Here is a 22,342-nt window from a genome sequence, read left to right on the forward strand (position 1 = left end):
TTAAATCCTTCTCTTTGGGAAAAAACACAGTTTTATTAAGAAGTAGAGAAAATTGGGCTGGGGATGTGGCTCAAGCGGTAGCGCCTGGCATGCGTGCGGCCCGGGTTCGATCCTCAGCACCACATGCAAACAAAGATGATGTGTCCGCCGAAAACTAAAAAATAAATATTAAAAAAAATTCTCTCCCTCTCCCTCCCTCCCTCCCTCTCTCTCTCTCTCTCTCTCTCACACTCTCTCTTAAAAAAAAAAAAAGAGAAAATCAACCAACCACCCATGACCTGTCACCCAGCTTCAATAATTTTCAGTTCGTGGCCAGTCTTTTTCATCTTTATCTTTCCCTTTACCCCCATTATTTTGAGGCATATCTCAGATATTTTTTTAAAAACATAGTTTTAGTTGTAGATGAACACATAGTATTTTTATTTTTATGTGGTGCTGAAGATCGAGCCCAGTACTTCACACATGGGAGGCAAGTGCTTTACCACTGAGCTACAGCCCCAGCCCTCGGTGGTATCATTTAATTTACAGATATCTGTCTCTGAAACAGAATTGTAGTGCCCAAATTGTTAAACATAGAAATGATTTCCTAATGTCAGATGTCCATGGGACTTGTTTTTTGTTATGTGAAAGCTGACCATTAGTTGCTTAGGAAATGAGTAGGAAACCGATATTTAGCTGAATGTGTGGTGCGTTTGTATTTTGATGTTGTGGTGGGGTTTTGTAATAGGATATTATACAATACATGACCAAAGAGATAATTTTCCTTAAGAAATTTATGAATATTAGTTCTTTTAGTCTGTTTGGATAGTTTATGTATTTAAGGAAAATGTTTTTAAGATGCAGTATTTGGGGGCTGGGGTTGTGGCTTAGTTGGCAGAGTGCTTGCCTAGCAGAGGCACTGGGTTCGATTTTCAGCACAGCATATAAATAAATAAAAAATTAAGGTCCATCAACAAGTAAAAAATAATTTAAAAAAAAGATGCAGTATTTGAATTTCATATAATAGTCTATACTATAAAAGTTTTATGTTGCTTGATTGATTTGTGCAACATTTGTGAACTGTAGGGAGGGACTGTGTCAGGTTTACAGAAAACCAGGAAGACCTAGCTTCTATACCCTGCAGTTTGTGGGAAGAGGCCAAGGGACTGAGTGGTCATATGATTTATTAAGTTCAATACTAAGGATAATGCAAAGTGCTATGGGCTCTCAAATGATGGAGCAATTGGAACATTTCAAACTTTTATTGTGGATAGTTTAAATTGTGTACAGGTATTGAAGATAGTTCAGTGAACTATTTTCAACAATTCCCACCATTTTGGAGTAGTTAATTTTGACTAGAGAAGAGAATGAGGGGAAGTGCACAAAGATTTGGCATTTGGTCTTGATTGTAAAACATAAATAGAAGTTTACCAGGCATATAGTAAGTGGAAAAAGAGGGCAAAGAGTTGGAGACATGAAGTTAAATGGTTTTTGAAGAACTGTGAATAGTGTAGTGTAGGTAGAGGGTAGGGTGTCTCAGTGGGATTGGGAAAAGGTAACTGAGCATGTGAAGAACCGCATCGCTATAGGCTGTAGGATTTTTTGGGGGCCATCACTGAATTTAACTTTTTAATCAGGGGAAGTGACATGACCAAAAGTAGGTTTTATGGGACTATTACTGGCCACTGTGAGAAAAATTCAGTTGAGTCGGGGGAAAGAAAACTAGTTGTAAAGTACTTACTTATGGTTAGATAGTGATTGGGATTTTAGGAAAATTCTGCTTCTGCTACTTAATAGATGTGTGATCCTTAGGCAAGAATTTTTCAGAGACTCAGTTTTCTCATCTGTAAAGTAAAAGTGATAATAGATGTCCTGTGGGTTATTGTATTTTGTGTTAGGGAGAAAAAAAGAATATGTAAAAGTACTTGGCATTGGGTTTCTCGTGGAAGGTGCTCAGTACAAGATATGTGTTATCATCTTGAAAAAGATAGGTAGTTTAAACTAAGGCTGTGATTTAGGAATGAAAGGGTCATGGGGGAAGATTTGAGAGTTCTTAAGAAGCCCTTTCCTTGGCTTTCTTCAGAATCTTAGTAGTTTAGCTTTCTTTTGGTGTCATATCTCAATCTCCTTTGCAAGGAAGCTCTGTTCTAAGCCTTTTTTACTCACTTTGTTCCCAACTTGCATGCATACTTGACGGTCTACTTGACTATTTGGACCGCAAACTGAATTTATCAGTCTTTAGTGTTCCTTATCATAGTAAATGTCCCTTACCACTTTCCATGATAGAAATCTTGAAATCATTCTTGAAGCCTCTTTTTCTTTCTTTTTTGAGACATGTCTCAGTATGTTACCCAGGCTGGTCTGGAACCCTTGAGCCCAAATGATCATTCCTCCTCAGCCTCCATAGTGCTTGGATTATAGGTATGTGCCACTGTGCCAGCCTTTTTTTCCTTAATTTATTAAGTTCTGATAGTACCAGATCTTGTTATTTCTGTGTTTTAAGTCTCAAATCCGTTTGTTCCTCTATTTCCCCACTGTCACCATCCTAATTGTAACATGATCCTGTCTTTGACTTTTAAAATGCCTTCATACAATTTTTTGAATAGATAGACTTGCACATAGTACAAAATTGAGAAGTTACAGAAAGAATGTTAGAGTGAATAGAAAATCTTCCTCTTATATCATTTCCCAGTTATTTAATTCCAGTTCTCAAAAGTGGTCAGTGATAAATATTTATTGGGTAACTTTTCATAGTATTTCAACACATATAAGCACATGCTGTTGTATTTTTTTCCCATACAATTGGAGCTCATATACATTTTGTTAAAATGCTTTAATTTTATTGCTTGCCATATGAAAATATTAGTAGTTTTTATATTGTGTTGTCTTGAGTTTCAGGAGTTTCCTAGTTACTCAAGTAATGAAATGTTGGTGAGGGGATTGGTTTGGGTGATTTTTTAAATTACTTGGATTTTGAGGTTCTGTTAACTCCTAATGTATGTGGTTATTGAATGCAGAATTTCTTCAACATGCAAAGGTCCTAATTGAAAGTGTGTTTACGTGTTTTCCTAAGATAGCAGTTGCTTAATTTTATATGCTGTGAACTCCCAATTGGAATAATTGGTGGATTTTGCCTTCATATTTTGGTTTTATTGGTGTGACTGATTACCAGGCTTCATGAATACTAATTTAATTTATTCCCTGAGGGTGTATAGAAGTAGTCATGGTTTATGCTACTTAATATCTTGTGTTCTTAAGAGTCATTCATCTTCATGATTTATTCTTGTTTTTTTATTTTAGAAAAGGGAAAATAGGTAAATTTGTATTCTTGATTAGCTAAAAGAGGTACAGCCCTTAGTGTGTTACTAACTTATTTCATATCAGAATATATATATTTTCACAGTAGCTTTGTAATAGGGCTTCAACAGTGGTACTTTACTTTTTAGAAGTCATTAAATCTTTGAAGGTCATTGTAGCTGCGTACATTTTATATGTGATTTCAGAGAGTATAGGGTTTCCTCCCTGAGACCTAACCATGGACTCTAAATTTTTTTTTTTTTTTTTGGTATGGTACCAGGGATTGAACCCCGGGGCACTTAACCACTGAGCCCATATCTCACCCCCCCCCCCCCCCCCCCCCCGTGTTATTTAGAGACAAAAGTCTCACTGAGTTGCTTAGGGTCTTAGCCATTTAGCTTAGCTAAATGGCTTTGAACTCGCGATCCTCTTGCCTCAGCCTCCTGAGCTGCTGGGATTATAGGCATGTGCCATGGTGCCCAGCCTCCAATGTTTTTAGTTAATTTAGTTTACTGATTCTTGGGTACATGGTATTAATGGTGGGAGTATTAATGTAGGGAGTATCCTGGGGAGAAAGAAAAGTTTAAGACCGTTAAGTAGATTGGTTAATCTGAGATGGCATGGATGTTGCCACATAGTTTGTAGTGTTCTATTCTTTCAATTTCTCCTCTATTAATCATAAGAGTGGTAGAGAAGACTGATCCCCAGAGAATCTTTTGCTTTAACTGGAAATATACCTGTAAGTACATGCTTAACATAGTTAATAGGCTTTGGTATTGTGTCCTCAACTTGGGTGCTCAAAATGCTGATTTGGTTTGGAGGCTATGTGATAAACTGAAAGAATAATGGGTTAGAAAACTGAAGACCTGAATTTTAGTCTCTTGTCCCTATTTTTGTTAAATCATTTAATTCTTATGGTTTCTAATTTTACCTTCTGTTAAAATTAGGAATTTACAAAGTGATTATATAGCAAGCACTAAAATTATAGGTGGCTGTTAATTTGAATTTTTAGGGTTGACTCAGTTCCTTAAGGTTTTGAACCAGGACGGCACAATTAAACTTTCTTTTAGATTGTAATTTTCTTTGATTTAGTCTCAAGTCTTTTAAGACTAGAAACTGAAGGAATGCACATAATGGAAATGAGAATTGTATGTTTTTTTAAATCTAGTTCTTAACCATTCAATTCATCTTAGATTGGTTTGAAAGTTCATTTTATTTATTAATGGTTAAGTGTTTGACTAACTCACAAACTGCTTCTTACAGGGATTGTCATTTCTTAGGTCATTGTTATTTCTAATTCTGGCTATAATTGATGCATATTTCTGCCTGCCAGGAACTCACGTGGTAACAGGGCTAAATGAATTCTTAGGTGTGAATTGATGAGAAATGTACCATTAAATAAGTATGTGCTATTAGGTATTGGGCATTTGGGTATTAGAAAAATGAGTAAGGCTCCTTAAGAGTAGTAAGAATCACTTGACATTGTTTGGGACACTTTCTGATCTAGTGAAAGTAAACTTTATTGTTGGATTTTGGAGTGCACGTGTGTGTGTGTGTGTGTGTGTGTGTGTGTGTGTGTGTTAAATTAAAATCTATCAGTTAAAAAAGAGATTTGGAATTTGTAAGTTAGATTTAAGTATAAACCCCCCACCCAACAATGGGGATTGAACCCAGGAGTGCTCTGGGTGTGCTTTACCACTGAGCTACATCCTCTGCTCTTCTTATTTTTTATTTTGAGACAGTGTCTTGCAAAATTGCTGAGGCTGGCTTGAACTTGTGATCCTCCTGCCTCAGCCTCCCCAATGGCTGCAATTACAGGATGTGTGCTCTCCCTCCCCCAGAGTTTAACTCTTAAATTATGTTCCATGCTTGTAATTCTAAAAGGAAAACTTAAAAAAATAACTTTTCAAAGATGACAAGTGGATAAAATGAAGTGAGTCTTCTGTCGTTGGAGATCAAGTTTATGTATCGACACTACTTGGCTAGGCTGTTGTATATAGTATTCAGATGTCCAAAGAATAGCTTTTAATAGACATCTACAGAAGGGTTATTCAGCTCTTAACTAATCATGATTGTATGGGAAAAGGTAACTGGGCCCTGAACGTCTGCAGGAAAAATTATGAGTCCTTACCAATCTGATGTATGTTTTTTATCTGTTTGTCTCATTGGACATGGTGATATCTACAGAAGTGGACATTTCATGACAGATTGGATATATGAATACATTTCTGTAAATGGGAATAGTTTTGTATTGACTTTAAGTTTTTTTTTTTAATTTGATATTATTGTAGATTTACATGCAGTTGTAAGAAATAATAGATCTAGTGTACCTTTTACACAGTTTCCCTCAGTGGTAGCATCTTCCAAAACTGGTACATTATCATATCCAGAATATTGGCATTGATATAGTCAAAATACAGAGCAGCTCATCACCAAAAGTGTCTGTCTTGTTGCCCCATTACAGCCAACTCCTGACCCCCTTCTTAATCCATGGCAACCATTTCTATAATTCTCCATTTCAAGATGTTGTATAAATGGGATCATTCAGTCCTTTTGGAATTGCTTTTTTTATTTCCTTTCCCTTTTTATCCTAAGCACATTTCCCTGGGGTTATCTAAGTTGTCATGCTTATCTGTAGTTTGTTCCTTTTATTGCTGAGTAGTATTCCATGGTATTGATGTACCACAATTTTAATTTTTTACCCACTAAGGGTTATTGTAAATAAAGTTGCTGTGAATTTATGTACTTTTTTTTGTGTAAATGTGTGTTTTCTGGTATGACACCAGAGTTTGAGATGAAACTCAATTCTCTGCTTTACTTGGCTCATGGAGTGTGTGTAAGCAGCAGGCCTCTGCAGCCTAGAAAACCCGTTTGAGTGTTGAAATGATCAACAGGTAGCAAAGCCCCATTCTTCTTTACTACCATTGAGTGGTATGTTGCAGCTCTCAGTATTCCAGCCTCAAATGGGGCGATGTCCTCCAGTGTTGTAGTAGACTCCAGTAGCTCATTGCCAACTTCTTTTCAGGTTCTTATCTTGCACATCCAAAGAATGAAATTCATGGAACAATGGACGGCAAGAATGAAAGGAGTAGGATTTATTCAAGTACAAAGAATAGAAATAGAACTCTTGGAGGGGCAAGAGGGGAACCCCATAGGGTTGCTGCATGAGTGTGCTAGTCTAGGGGTTTATATAGCACTTGGGTCAAAGCTGTTGGTCCAAATTTATGCTAGTCAGGGTTTGGAAAGTGCTAAAGCTATTGGTCTAAATTTATGCTAATCTGTTTAGAAAAGTAATAATGCTGTTGATTGACCCTCAAGTCCGAAATTCTATTCAGGTCTGTTTTCTTGGCTTTGGTGTGGAAGTGGGACGTTGAGGTGGATTATGGTGGATTGTGGATGCTCAGGGGTTTAGGGATGCAGCATTGTGTGGAGCATGTGTCCACTATCGGCTAGGCAGCAATGATGCCACAAGTTGGTGTGCCCTGACTTGCTTTGGCCTTGACTTGCAGTGCCTCAGGTCCATACTGGTGTGGCGTGACCATGGCCTGCACTGCTTGCCCTCTGGCTGCTGTTCCACAGCTCTGGGACAAGAAGTTGGCTTCAGTTTAAGTACATTTTCTGGTAGTTAACATTTTTTTAAAGATATAATCAGGTTCAAACATTTTATTTTAATTTTTTAAATATGTTTTTTAGTTGTAGATGGACACGATATCTTTATTTATTTATTTTTATGTGGTACTGAGGATGGAACCCAGTGCCTTCTACATGCTAGGCAAATACTCTACCACTGTGCCCTAGCCCCAGCCCCAGTGTATGTCATTTTATAACTGCGAAACTATTTTTCAGAGCTTCTTTACTATTTCATATTCCCACCAGCAACATATATGTGTTCCAGTTTCACTACATACTTGCCAACATTTAGTGTTACTACTATTTTTGTATTAAAAAAAATATTTGACATTCTGATAGGTATATAGTAATAACTCATTGAGGTTTTCTTAAAAATATTTTTTAGTTCTCAGTGGATCTTTATTTTATCCTATTTATTTATATGCGGTGCTGAGAATCAAACCCAGTGCCTCATACATGCTAGGCAAGCGCTTTACCACTGAGCCACAACTTCAGCCCCTTATTGAGGCTTTAAGGACTTTTTTCCCCCCCTTTTTCTTTTTCCTTGTGGCTTTAGTTTGCATTTCCCTAAGGACTAGTGATTTTGCACATCTTTCATGTTGTTATTTTCCATGTATCCTCTGCACTGAAATATATGTTCATGTCTTTTGCACAGTTTCTAATTAGATTGTTTGAATTTTTTTTTTTAAGTATTCAGTGTAGAGCGCTCTTTATATATTTTAGTCTTGGATATTTTGTTGGAAATATTTTCTCCTGGTCTGTACATTTCTATATTTCTTTTTCCCCCAGAGAAAAAGTTTTTAATTTGTTGTGGTTCAATTTATCAGTTTTTATTTTATGGCTCTTTAAGACCTGTCCCAAGGACCTTAAGATTTTTTCTATGATTATTACTAAAAGTTTTGTATTTATGTTTTGTGTCAGGTACGAGGTTTAGGTTGAGCTTTAATTTGTTTTTGCTGTAGAGTATTCAATTGCTCCACCATTATTTGTCTAAAAGGCTAACCTTTCTTTCTCCATGAATTGCTTTTGAATCTTTGTAAAAATTAGTTGGCCAGGGCTGGGGATGTGGCTCAAGCGGTAGCGCGCTCGCCTGGCATGCGTGCGGCCCAGGTTCAATCCTCAGCACCACATACAAACAAAGATGTTGTGTCCGCCGATAACTAAAAAATAAATACTAAAAAATTCTCTCTCTCTCTCTCTCTTAAAAAAAAAAAAAATTAGTTGGCCAACTGGGCATCGTATGCTTCCATAATCCCAGTGATTTGGGAGGTGGGTCACAAGTTCAAGGAAACTTAGTGAGAACCTGTCTCAAAATAAAAAGGACTAGGAATATAGGTAAAGCATCCCTGGGTTTGATTCCCAGTATTCCCCCCCCACCCCTACCAAAAAAATAAATAAATAAAATAAAGAAAGAACTCCACAATTGGGCATATTCCTAGGGCCTTATCTTTGAGTTCTCTGTTCTGTTTCATTTGTCTCATGTCTGTTCTCCCACCAGTACCACACTATCTTGGTTACTCTAGTTACATAGTAGGCCTTAATACCAGGTAGAGTGAATGATCATTAACACCTTATTATTATTTTTTCTTTTGCATTGCTGGGGATTGAATCCAGGGTCTTGTATAACCACTTTTTTCTGTATTTGCATGAAGTGCACAGATCAACTTTGTGTTTTTTTTTTGGGGGGGGGGTGGGTGGGTACTGGATATTGAGCTCAGAGGCACTTTGCTAGTGAGCTACATTCCCAGTACTTTCTTATTTTTTATTTTGAGATGTTCTCACTAAGTTGCTGAGGCTGTCCTGGAACTTGAGATTTTCTTGCCCTAGCCTCTGGAGTTGCTGGGATTATAGATGTGATAATAATCGTTTTACTGTGTCGAGTCTCAATTTATAAGCATGAGATTCCTATTCATTTATTTAGATTTTCTTTGGTTTATTCCATGACTGTTTGTTTATACCTAATATTTCATTTTCTTTGGAGCAAGTGTAAATGGTGAGTTTTTTTTTTTTTTTTTTAATTTGGATTTCCCAAAGTTCATTTTTAGTATGTAGATTTTTGTCTGTCGGTCTTGTATCTTCTGACCTTAGTGAACTCATTTATATTAGAGATTTTTTTAAAAGATTTTTTTTTGTTTTGTTGTGGAATTTTCTAGATAGATATTCATGTTACCTTTAAGTAGGGAAAGTTTTATTTCTTCCTTTCCAACTCTTATGCCTTCTATTTTTCTTGCCTTATTGCAGTGGCTAGAACTTCCAGTACAGTGTTAAATAAGAATAGTGACAGTGAATGGCTTTGCCTTGATCCTGCAGGTAGAGGGAAACCGATCATTCTTTTGTTGTAAAGTACAGATTTAGATTTTCAGTTTTATTTGTTGTTGATACAATAGATAACTTAATTTTCTTTTTTTTTAAATGCTGAACCAGCTTTGTATACCCATAATAAAACTGAACAGGGTGGTGGTGGTGGTGTGGGGCTGGGGTTGTGGCTCAGTGGTAATACACTTGCCTGGCACACGTGAGGCACTGGGTCTGATCCTTAGCACCACATAAAAATTAATAAATAAAATAAAGGTTTTGTGTCCATCTACAACTAAAAAAATATTAAAAAGAAAACTGTATACTTCTTTTTGTACATCGTTGAATTACGTTGCTAATATTTTGTTGAGGATTTCTGTGTCCTAAGTATCATGAGAGACACTGGTTTATAGGTAACTTTTTTTGTACATTATTTATCTGGTTTTTGGTACTGGTAATACTAGCACCTATAAAATGAGTTGGGAAATATTTCCTTTTTCTGGAATGAGAATCTGTGAAATTGGTTTTAATTCATCTTTAAATGTTAGCAAGAATTCTTTAGCGAAATGATTTAAACTTTTTTTTGAGCTTTCAGTTAAAAATTCAATTTGTTTATTGCTTATAGGACTCTTCAGACTGTCATCTTTGCAGAGTTTTGTACTTTATAATTTTTGAGGATTGGATTTGACCTAATTCTAAGTTGTTGAGTTTGTGAGCATAGAATTGTTCATAATAATCCTTTTCTTATTCTTTTAAATGATTGCAAGATCTGTAGTGTGATCCCCATTTTCCTTCCTGACATTGGTGATTTATGTCTTCATTTTTATTGGTCTTTCTGGAGATTTATCAGTAGTTATTTTTTTTGAAGAACTAACCTTTGGTGGATTTTTTTCTTCATTTTTTTGCTTTCAATTTTATTGATTTATTCTCTGATCTTTATTATTTTCTTCCTTCTGCTTGCTTTGGATTTGTTTGTTCTGCATTTTCTAGTTTCTAACTAGGAACTTGGATTACTGATTTGAGACTTTTCCTTTTCTCTGATGTAATAATTTAGTGATATGAATCGACCTTTCAGTACTACTTTAGCTATGTTCTATGTATTTTTATGTGTTGTATTTCTATTTTTCACTTGCTTCTGTACATTTAAAATTTTCCTCTTGGATTAGATTTTATCTTTGATCTTTGGAGTGTTTATTAGTGTGTTGTTCAGTTTCTAAGTGTTTGGAGATTTTCATATTAATTTTAGCTTGATTTCATTATGTTTGGAGAGTTTGCTTTGTATAATTCTATTCTTTTGTGTATGTTGATGTTTTATGACTCATGGTTTTTCTTGGGATCTTCCATGGGTTATTGAAAAGAGTATATATTCTGCTCTTTTGGGATAAAGTATTGTATTCATGACAGATCCTGTTGGTTGTGTTGAGTTCTTTATCATCACTAATTTCTGTCCAGGAGTTCTGTCAACGCTGAATGTGTGGTGTTGCAGGCATTCAACTACAGGTGTTGATTTGTCTATTTTTCTTTTCTATGAGTTTTTTGCTTCTGTATGTTGATGCTTTGTTCTTATGTCAGTACACATTTAAGATCATCATTATCTTCTGGTGAATTGATCCTTTTATTATATATAATATAGTTTTGTCTCTATTTTGCTAATGATTTCCCTTACTCTGGAGTTAATTTTCTCTGAAAGTCACTTCTGGTTTTTTTTTTTTTCAAAATGTAGTATTTACATGGTCTTTTTCTTTTCCTTTTTTTTTTTTTTTTAAAAAAAAACACCCCTAGTGTGAGAGGGTTCAAACCCAGGGTCTTGTACTCTACCATTGAGCTATACACCCCAGCCTAGTGGATCTTTTCCCATTCTTTCACATTGAACTTATTCATTTTATCATGTTCTTTTTTTCTAGATAGTATATTGTTAGACAGTTTTGAAAACCCACTCTTATCTTTTTTAATTGATATGTTTAGATCATTTACACTTGTTAGGGTTTAAGTCTGCTGTTTTGTTATTTTTTGTTTGTTTCCAGTGTTTCTCATTGGTGTTTCTCTTTTCATATGGGTTATCTGAATATTTTTTAGGATTCCATCTTCATTTTGTTGTGTTTTCTTTTCTTTGTATAGATTTCTTAGTGGTTGCTGTAGGTAGTTCAGTATTCGTAAGTAATTTATCACCATCTACTGGTATTGATGTTTTACCACTTGAGTGAAATGTAGAAACTTCGCATCCATTTAGGTCTCTTTGTTCTATATTTATGATTTTCTTAAATATTGTCTATATGTACATTGAATATCACATCAGATGGTATGATGAATTTTGCTTCAGTTAGTTAATATGATTGAGGAAACTCTTCAGTAGTCTGATAGTCTTATTACCTTTACTCTTGTTTTTACCTATTCCAGTGTTCTTTCTGAAGTTTTGGCCTTTTGGTTTCATTTCCTTTTTGTTTAAAGGACTTCTTTAGCCATTCTTTCAAGGAAGGTTTGCTAGCAACATATTCTTACTTTTTCTGAGATTGTCTTTATTTTCCTTCTTTTCTGAAGTATACTTTTGCTGTATATAGTATTCACAGTGGGCAGTTCTTTTCTTTCAGTACTTGACAAGTATTGTGCTGTTCCCTTTTGTATGGTTTTAGATGAGAAATTTGCTGGTATGTGAATTGGTGTTTCCCTATAAACAATGTATTTTTTGTCTTTAGTTTTCAAAAGTGTAATTAGAATATATCTTGGTGTTGATGTCTTTTGCTTTATTGGTTGCTCACTTTTTTTTTAGTTGTAGTTGGACATAATATCTTTATTTAATTTATTGAACCCAGGGCCTTGCACGTGCTAGGCGAGCACTCCACTGCTGAGCCACAACCCCAGCAACCTCACTCACTTGTTTTTTTTTACATCTGTGTATACTGTGTTTTACCAAATTTGAATACATTTTTTCCTTTCATGGTACTGGGGATCAAACCCAGGACCTTGCACATGATAGGCAAGTGTTCTATCACAGCCAAATTCCCAAACCCTCTAAAAATTTATTTATTTATGTATTTTCTTACTTATGAAAATTTTGAGACAATGTCTTGCTAAGTTGCCCAGTCTAGCATTGAACTTTGTGATCCTCCTGTCTCAGCCTTCCGAATAGTTGGAACTATAGGCATGCCTGGCTTACGTGGCTGGCAATACTTTTCAGTCTATTCTCTCTCATCTTCTGGGTCTCTGAGAAGAATCTTAGCTCTTTCTGTAGGTTCCTGAGGTTCTTTTCATTTGTTTTCACTGTTGTTTAGATTAGCTGAATTCCATCGATTTGCTCACTGACTATATCATCTGTCATTTTCACTCTTTTGTTAAGCCCATTGAGAGACTTTTTATTTGGTTATTGTGTTTCTTAGTTTGTAATTTCCATTTGGTTCTTTTAAATACCCTTTCTTTGCTAAGATTTTCTGTTGTTTCAAGACCATTTGTAATTACTTGTTTGAAGTATTTTGTTGACTACTTTAAAGTTTTTGTCAAGTAACTAAAAAAGACCCCATTGTCAGTGTTTGTTGTTGTTTCTATTCATTCATGTTATACTTTACTGGTTTTGGTACTGTGTGTGTTTTTTCTGTTGTACCCTGGACATTCAGCATATTATGAGAACTCTGGATCCTGTTCTTTATGGTAATCAGTCCCTTTGTTGAGGGTACGGCAAGGGCTAGGTGGGTGTGTATATTCAGCTTCTCACTGGGTCCTGCCAACAGTTAACCTGGAAAAGTGGGGAACTGATTCATTCCAAGACTTGATGTAAGTTAGTGGAATGGAAGTTCAGCTCTCCCCTTACCCTCACTGACATTTTCCCAGCAAACATTGGACACAAGTTTATGCCGCCTTGTTGCCTTTGAGAGGTATAAGATCAACTTCCTGATGGGCTGTGCTGCTCCTCTGCAAGAGAGAAGTTGAGGGCCATCTCTTACCATTCTGATGTTACAGAGTGGGGCAGAAATTTCTTACCTCTTAGTAGTTCCCTCTAGTTCACGTCAGGTGGGGAGTGGAAGCTTATGCCAGTGGTACCTTGGATACCACTGAGAGAAAAGCTGAAGCTGATTGTGGGCTATTCTTTCTTACACTGCTTCATTCAGTCTCCGTGCTAGGTAGGTGTAGAAGTTCAGCCCCCGACCCGAATGGTTCCTCCTTGGTGGTTGGTGAGGGAAGGGGAGAATGGAATGCTGACTGACTCCATCTCATACTGCCTTATTGATGCTGGATAGGGGTGCAGGTTTAGTTCCTTATTGGGTCCCTGTTGACACCAAACCTGTGTGTGAGGCGATGGTGATGGTAAAGGGTGCTGGTGACAAATTGCCTTACATAGCTTTGTTAAGTCTCTTTGCTGCTGGTAACCTCACTTGCCTCTAGATCCTAAATGTGCATTATCCTAAATGTGTGAATCAGAGCACCACTTGCTTTACTGGGTGCATTATGGAAGGAAAATCAACTCATTTAGCTTTGCCACCAACCCTGGAGGGGGATTGGAACATCCCTCTACTTCTGTAGGGCCTGGAACATTAGCTTCTTGCTCAGCTCCACCTATACTTTCTTGTCAGGGAAATTATAGTACCCTTGTGTGGGGAATGGAAGACGAGTAGCCTGTTTTGCTCAGCCCACACTACCCTGATAGGGGCTTCAAGGACCACAGCCTGCTTTTTCTGGGTAGGTGGTGTAAAATCACCTCTGTATTCTGCCCTGCAAATACCACCTGATGGGGGAATAAAAATACCATTTTCTGCTTTGTGGTGGGTTGTGTATGTATATGTACATATAACATTAGCTATAAGCTTAACCCCATTGAAACTAGAGGGTGTGTGTGTGTGTGTGTGTGTGTGTGTGTGTATTTTCCATTATTGTTTGTAGAGCAGGGGTGGCGTTTCCAAAAATGTTTCTATTGTTAAGCTTCTTTTTCCCAGCCCTTTGGTTTTGTTCTATAGCTCCACCCTCTCCCCTAGGGATTTCTGAAGTGGTACCTTGTCCTAGAAAAGTGGGAGGCAACAAGAAAGCTGAGGGAACTCACTGCTTTGTTATTCCTCAAGTTCTGAGGTCTCTAGAAAGTCTGCTGCTTTCTTTCCAGGAAAAAGTCTCTGCACACACACACACACACACACACAAAACTGGGGATTGAACCTAGGGCTTCATGCATGCTCTTAACTACTGAGCTCAGTCCTAGTCCCCCCACCTTTTTCTTTTTTGGGTATTGGGGATTGAACTCAGAGGCACTTTACCACTGAGCCACTTCCCCAGCCCTATTTTGTATTTTATTCAGAGACAGGTCTCACTGAGTTGCTCTGTGCCTTGCTTTTGCTGAGGCTGGCTTTGAACTCTTGATCCTCCTGTCTCAGCCTCCCGAGCCACTGTGATTATAGGTGTGTGTCACTGAGCCCAGCCCATAGCCCACCTAAGCCTTCTGAGTAGTTGGGTAGATGGTGTAAGATCACCAAGCCTGGCCCATCTTTCAGATACTTTCTATGCTTGTTTCTTGTATTATTTCCAGGATTATTTTAGTCATAAGAGGGAGGACTTGGTAGGAATGAAGCTACTTCATTTTGATGGAACTTGAAGTCTTCCATTGACTTGTGTAGTAAATCAAGCTTTGATAGTGAAAATTTTTGCCTCAAGATATTGTGCCACATGATTTCGGTAAGTCTGAAAGCATTAAATTTTAGAAAAATCTTGACTTCCGACACAATCACCAGTGATCACAACATTATCCTTATTATAAAGCCATTTCCTTATATCAGGTGTATTATTTTGGGTAGAAGATTTAAATATAACTACAGTGTTTACTTTTGAACTTTGAATATTTTTTCTTGTTCTTTAAAGGAAATACACATTCACATGCCAAGAAACAAACTGAAAGATAAGATGCAAGATGCATTACAGCAGAATGTCACTGTTCTGGTTTTCCATATAATGGCATTACTTTTAAATTTCTTACGCTCAAATATACCAATACATTCTGCTCTTTTCACCATATTAAGACGAAGAAATCAAAATGTCTTTCCCAAACACTTTAAACACTTAAAAATGTCTGAGACAAAGTGGTTCAAAAGTTTTGAGGAGGGAGAAGAACAGATGGTACGCGTAGATGTTACCCTGTGAATTTCAGGTGAATTGACAAGGAACTTATTAAATGTAGGGGAGCATTAGTCCTTATTAGGCAGAGGATAACTATAATTTCAACAACGTATATGTAATAAAATAATACAATTTTAAAATGGGGGGTGCTTTTATTATTCACTCCAGCTCTGAAATTCTATAACTTTGTCCTTTTTGCTAATCTTTTGAATTTGTTATAATTTATATGGAGCCTGAAGCTTTTTTTTTTTTTTTAATTAGAGAAAAATCTTCCTGGAATAAAGATTGTTAGGCCATTTATTCTGTTAAGAAGTGAGTTTTTTATTGTGTGTATTATGTTTAACCATAATTTTGTGGAATGGTTTAGTATTGTACATTTTTTTTATCCATTAATTATTTTGAAGTGTGTTAATTACCATATATTTGATTTCCTAAATTTTTTCCTCTTATTGACTCATTTGGTCTGAAATCATAGCTTTTGTGATTTTTAATCCTTTTAAATTTACAGAGGCTTATTTCACAGCCTTACATGTTCTTTCCTAGAGAATGTTCCATCTGTATTTGAGTAGAATATATATTCTGTTCTTGTTGGAGGGTATGTTCTATAGATGACTTTTATTTTGTTGATTATTGAAAGTGTAGTGTTTAGGTCTCCAACTATTACTGTTGAATTGTTTTTTTTTTTTTTTTTTTTTTTTAAATTAAGCTTTGCTTCTTTTTTGAGCTCTGTTACGCATTTTTTTTAACAAAAATATTCTTTCATTATAAATGGACATAATACCTTTATTTTGTTTACTTTTAGTTTTATGTGGTGCTGGGGATCTAACCCAGTGCCTCACATGTGCTAGGCAAGTGCTCTACCACTGAGCTACAACCTCAACCCTGTGGCATTTGTTTTTAATTGTTATGTCTTCTTGATGAATTGATCCTTTTGTCTTTATAGAATATTTTTTATTCCAAGTAACAGTTTTCATCTCCTAAGTGTATCTGATATTAGTGTAACTACTTCAGCTATATTTTGGTTATTGTTTATGTGTTACATATTTCTTATAATCTTTTTAATTTCACCTGGTTTTGTCCTTGAGTCCAAAGTGTGTCCTTTTTAGAAAGCATATAGTTGGGCCATGCTTTGTAAAAATCCATTCTGTCAATATTTGCCTTTTAATTGTAAGAATGTTTAGTTCATTTTCATTTTATGTGATGTTTGAAGAACGGATTTACATCTATCTTTTTACTATTTGTTTTCCATTGGTTTTGTTCTTTATTACTCCATTTCTACGTTTTTGGTGTTACAAATTTTTCATTGTACAGTTTTAATTCACATTTTGTTTATTTTACCATGTACTTATTTTTTAACATGGTTGTTCTGGAAGTCATAGTTTAAAACAATCTAGTTTTGAATAATAGCAACTTGATTTCATTAGTATACAAATAATGGAGTATCTTTTAAGTCACCTGGGAGAAAAAGTGTAACAAAAAAGTTTTAACAAAGGAAATGTTTACCTGGTGTCTCAGTGCATTTGTACTGCTGTGAGAAGATACCATAGAACACATAATTTATAAATAATGGAACTTTGTTTCTTATAATTCTGGAGACTAGGAAGTTCAGGATCAAGGGACCAGCAGATTTAGTATCTGTTGAAGACACATGCTGTGTGCTTTGAAGATGGTACTTTGTTGCCATGGCTTTATAAGATGGATGGTAGCAGGGCAAAAGGGACCACCAATTCCCTTTCACCTCTTTTATAAGGTCATTAATCCCATTCATTGAGGGTTCTGTCCTCATAACTTAATCACATTCTAAAGGCCTCATCACATCTTGATTCTACCACATTGGGGATTAAGTTTCAACATGAATTTTGGGAGTACATATTTGTTTTTTTTTTTTAAAGAGAGTGAGCGAGAGGGGAGAGAGAGAGAGAGTTTTAATATTTATTTTTTAGTTATCAGCGGATACAACATCTTTTGTTTTGTATGTGGTGCTGAGGATCGAACCCGGGCCGCACGTATGCCAGGCGAGCGCGCTACCGCTTGAGCCACATCCCCAGCCCTGGGAGTACATATTTGAACCATAGCTCTGGATAGTAAATTTTACTGGAACTCTAGTTTTTTCTTCTTCTTTTTTCCTTGTGGATTTTAGTTATTGTGTAGTATCCTTTCATTTCAAATTGAATGATGTCCTTTCATAGTACTTGTAGTGCAGGTCGTCTGCTAGTGATTAATTCAAGTTTTGTTTATCTGGTTGTGTCTTAATGTACCCTTCATATTTAAGGATAGTTTTGCTGGATTTAGAATTCTTGACTGACTTTTTTTTTTTTTTCCTTTCAGCACTTTTAACATGTCATCCCATTGGTTTCTGGTTTCTGTGTTATTTGATGAAGAAATCGGGTATTAATCTTTTCAGGATCCTTTGTATGTGATGAGTTATTTTTTTTTTTTTTTGCTTTCAAGATTCTCTGTTTTGACAGTTTTGACTATAATGTATCGTAATGTAGATAGAGCTCCTTGAGCTTTATATATTTTGAGTTCATTGAGCTTTTTATATTTGAATTTTTTTTTTAAATTAAAAAAAATGACATTTGGTAAGTTTTCTGCCTGCCTTTTTTCCTGTCTTTCTTCTTCTTTTCCTCTCCCTTCCTTCCTTCCTTTCTTTTTTTTTCTTTTTGGTACTGGGGCTTAAACCTAGGGGTGCTCTACCATTAAGCTGCATTCCCAACCCTTTTTATTCTTTATTTTTGAAACAGGTTCTCACTAAATGCCCATGCCAGCTTCAAACTTGGTATCCTCCTGCCTCAGCCTCCCAGATAGCTGGGATTATAGGTGTGTTTCAGCCATTATTTCTTTAAATATTCTTTCTTAATCTTCTTTCCTTCTGCAACTAAAGTTATCCATGTTTTTTATACTTTGTGGTGTTATACAAGCAACAAGGCCCTTTTTTCATTTCTTATTTTTCCATTCTGTTTCTTGACTGGATGATTTCAGTTTATCTCTTTCCAAGTTTATTGCTGTTGAACCTCATTAGTGAATTCTTCATTTTGGTTATTATGCTTTCTATTTCTCTTTGGTCTTTGTAAAATATGATTTCTCTTCATTTATTGATATATTCTGTTCTTTGTTACATTGACTTCATTTTTTTCCTTTAGTTTTTTTGGCATTAATTTTACCTTAGTTCTTGGAGCATTTTCATAATAGCTGACTTTTATTTTATTATTATTATTTTTAATATTTATTTTTTAGTTGTAGTTGGACAAATACCTTTATTGATTTATTTTTATGTGGTGCTGAGGATCAAACTCAGGGCCTCCCACGTGCTAGGTGAGCTCTCTACTGCTGAGCCACAAGCCAGCCCCCATAGCTGACTTTTAAATTCTTGTCTAATAAGCCCATCATCTGGGTTTCCTCTGGGACAGTTTGTATTGATTGTCATTCTGTTCTGTGGATGGACCTTACTTTCTTGTTCCTATGAATATCTTAAAAAAATTAAAAAAAAATTTTGCTTGAAAACTGGGACATTTTAATACAAGGTAGTAACACTGAATATTAAATGTCTCCTCTGCACTGTAGCTTTTGCTTTTGTTAGTTTGTTCTACTTGTTTCTTTTTCTTTTTTTTTAAATTATTTTTTAGTTGTAGTTAGACACAATACCATTATTTTATTTATTTTTATGTGGTGCTGAGGATTGAACCCAGGGCCTCGCACGTGCTATATGAGTGTTCTACCGCTGAGCCACAACCCCAGCCCCTTGATTATTTTTTTTAGTGACTCTACTGAACTAATTTTGTAAAGTCTGTATGCTTTGTTGCCTATTACCAGTGAAGTTTTTTTTATCTTAGCTTTTAGCTAGTATTAGAGAGAAATTTCCATAACTACCTGGAAACAGTCTGTCAGTCTTTGAGAAAGACTTCTTATTCTCCTGCTTTTTCTTCTAAAGTTTTTGATTAGTCTATTTGTTTGTTCCAGTTGTTAGCTTCTATTTCATCCAGCCCTGAAGTCAAAGAATTCCCTGGAATTATATTTGACAAATAACCCCGGAGTAAATTTTTCACATGTAATGAGCTTCATTTAAGTCAAGTAGGAATAGCCCTGCAAGTGGGGTCTTCCAGGGAAACATCAGACAGATCAAATTATAATTTTGGGGGAGGAATGAGGCTCTGAAGGAGCTTCAGCCTTTACCTGCTCTCTCTACTGGTTTTATAGGTGTGCGCGCACACACACACACATACACACACACACACATCCATGCTGTCTGTTTCCAAGCATACTATAGGAGTGAACCCAGAAGATGGGACTAGGGCAAGTTGAAGAGCCCCAAAGCACTGTTCCCACCCCCCCCCCCCCCCAGTCGGCTCTTTTTCTTGAGTAAATATTCCCCATATTGCTAAAATCCTTTGGGTTCCTCACCCCCCCCCCCCCAATCACCACCACCACCACCAGCTATTAAAAAGTTGATTCTGGACTGGGGATGTAGCTCAGTGATAGAGTGTTTGCCCAGCATGTGCAAACCCCTGGATTCAATTCTCCAACATATCTATCTCCATACACTACCCCCCAAGTTAATTTTGACAGCATTTAACTGCTTTTTTCACTGGAGAAGAGTTATTGGAGGTTCATACTCAACCATTTTTGCCAACGTTACTCTTCATTTCCTTAAAGATAAAATAAATTATGATATCACGGATTGAATCCAGGGGTGCTTAACCTCTGACCCACATCCCCAGCCTCTTCTTTAAAAAAAAATGTTTTATTTAAAGACAGGGTCTCACTAAGTTGCTATGGTCTCACTAAGTTGCTGAGGCTGGCTTTGAACTTGAACTCCTCCTGCCTCAGCCTGCTGAACTGCTGGGATTGTAGGTGTGCCACGGAACTTGGCTAAATATGATTTTAAATAGACATTTCAGTTCAAATTCAGGACTACAATGTTTTGTCATCAATTTAAAATGTATACCATGTTGGGCATTTTAGTTGTCAAAAACAGTGGCATAATTACTTAATTGCTTTATCACACACTGCATATGTTAACAGTATTAAAATAACAATACCAAGACTAGCATGAATTGCATGGTTGCTCACTGTAGCATGAAGATTTTTTGTAGTTCTTTTTGTTCTTAGGATATAGTTCCCTGGGAGCATCTGGTCAATTTAAAAATTCCTCAAATAATTTTTTCTTTTTGAGGGAGATGTAGAAGGGTTTAGGCAGTTAGGGCAAGATGGCTAGTGAGGAGACTAGGGGCAGAGTCAGAACAAAGAAGCATGGAGAGGGTCTTCTGATGAGGTCAATTTCCTGGTTGACCAAAGTGCTTGCGGGGGCTGGGGATGTGGCTCAGGTGGTAGTGCGTTCACCTGGCATGCGCGGGGCGCTGGGTTCTATCCTCAGCACCACATACAAATAGAATAAAGATGTTGTGTCCACCGAAAACTAAAAAATAAATATTAAAAAATTTTCTCTTTAAAAAAAAAAAAAGTGCTTGTGGACTCAAGTGGGGATCCAGTCAGACAGACACTTTTGTACTCATGCTCCTAAGCAGGGGATCCAATAGAAAAACTAAAGCAGGGACCCGGGTTGTGACTCAGTGGTAGAGCGCTTGCCTAGCATGTGTGAGGCACTGGGTTTGAGCCTCAGCACCACATTAAAAAAATGTAAATAAATAAATTATTTTAAAAAACCGTAAAATGTGGATAGAGGGAGCACCAATCAATAATAGGAGCTTGTGGACCTGGGAGAAGATAAGGAAAGGAGGAAATTCCAGAGATCATAAAAAGAGTTAAGCCATAACTCCCCCACTGGATTCCCAGTTCTGGGGCCCCTTCTCTTTAGAGAAGTCTATCTCGGTATCTCTGTCATCTTTGCAATAAACCTACTTCTTGCTTGCTATCTCTATGTCCTGTTGTTCAGTTCTTTGCTGAACTGCTGAACGGAGACAACAAACATAGCACCACTAGACAGTAACATTTTTCTTTTTCTTTTTGGTACTGTGGATTAAACTCGGGTGTTTAATCACTGAGCCACATCCCCAGTCCTTTTTGTATTTTATTCAGTGACAGGGTCTGGCAAAGTTGCTTAGTTCCTCACTAAATTGCTGATGCTGGCTTTGAACTCTCCATCCTCATGCCTCTCAGCCTTGAGCCGATAAGATTATAGGCGTGTGCCACCACGCCCAGCCAAAAATAATTATTTTGTTTCTGGTTATGTTATCAGCTGGCTTTATACAGTAAGGTTTATTAATTTATTTTCTTGTTTAGCTTTTTATGAATTGCTTTTTTAACTTGTCGGGATTTTTTTTATTTTTATTTTTTCTTTTGTTCTGTTTTTTGGTACTGGGGACTGAACCCAGGGAACTTTTACCATTGAACTGCATCTCTGATTCTTTTATTTTCCTATTTTGAGTCTTGGTAAGTTGCTGAGGCTGGCTTTGAACTTCTGATCCTCCTGCCTTAGCCTACAAGTAGTTGGGATTATAGATGTGCTGCTGTGGCCTGGCCTTAATTTGCTGTTGTTTTTTTTCCCCCCTTAAATAATGTAACACTTAAAGTGCATGGTTGTAAAATACTTATAACCATTTAAAAATAAGTTTATGACTTTCTAAGAATTAGAGCGAAATACATGTATACGTACACATTCATGCTTGTATCTGTGACTGGGATTTTTTTTCTTCTATCCTGTACTTTATTTGGATATACAGGAACCTAACACTTCTAAGTTTTGGTCTTTTCAGAGGATCATTTTCTGTACTCCCCTCCCTTCAGTTATAACTTTGAATAAAAAAACCTTTGATTTCTTCCTATTGATGATTGGGATTTGATGACCCTGTTTTTGGGCCTCCATATAACTTTTTATACATAACCCTTCTTAAATTCCCTCTGACTTCTGTCTCATTTTTGTTCAGATGATTCCCTTTCTCTTGTTCTGAAGCTTTCCTTTAACCTATAGAGATAGAACCAATTGTTCTTTGAACCCCTAGAATAATATTTCTTTTTAAAATTTAATTAGCTTTTTAAAAAATTAGTAGCAGCATTGTTAATGTTATATAATTCATACATAGTGTGCAGTTTTATG

At 36.3% G+C, this 22,342-nt stretch overlaps 1 protein-coding gene across 8 annotated transcripts in view; it reads left to right on the top strand.

The window, feature by feature from the left end:
* The window catches only part of Kdm6a (lysine demethylase 6A), a 223,155-nt gene that overhangs the window by 8,169 nt on the left and 192,644 nt on the right, over nucleotides 1-22,342 (top strand). The gene's annotated exons all lie outside the window — the stretch shown is intronic.

The sequence above is a fragment of the Marmota flaviventris genome, chromosome X, assembly GCF_047511675.1.
Source record: "Marmota flaviventris isolate mMarFla1 chromosome X, mMarFla1.hap1, whole genome shotgun sequence".
In the NCBI taxonomy this organism is placed as follows: Eukaryota; Metazoa; Chordata; class Mammalia; order Rodentia; family Sciuridae; genus Marmota; species Marmota flaviventris.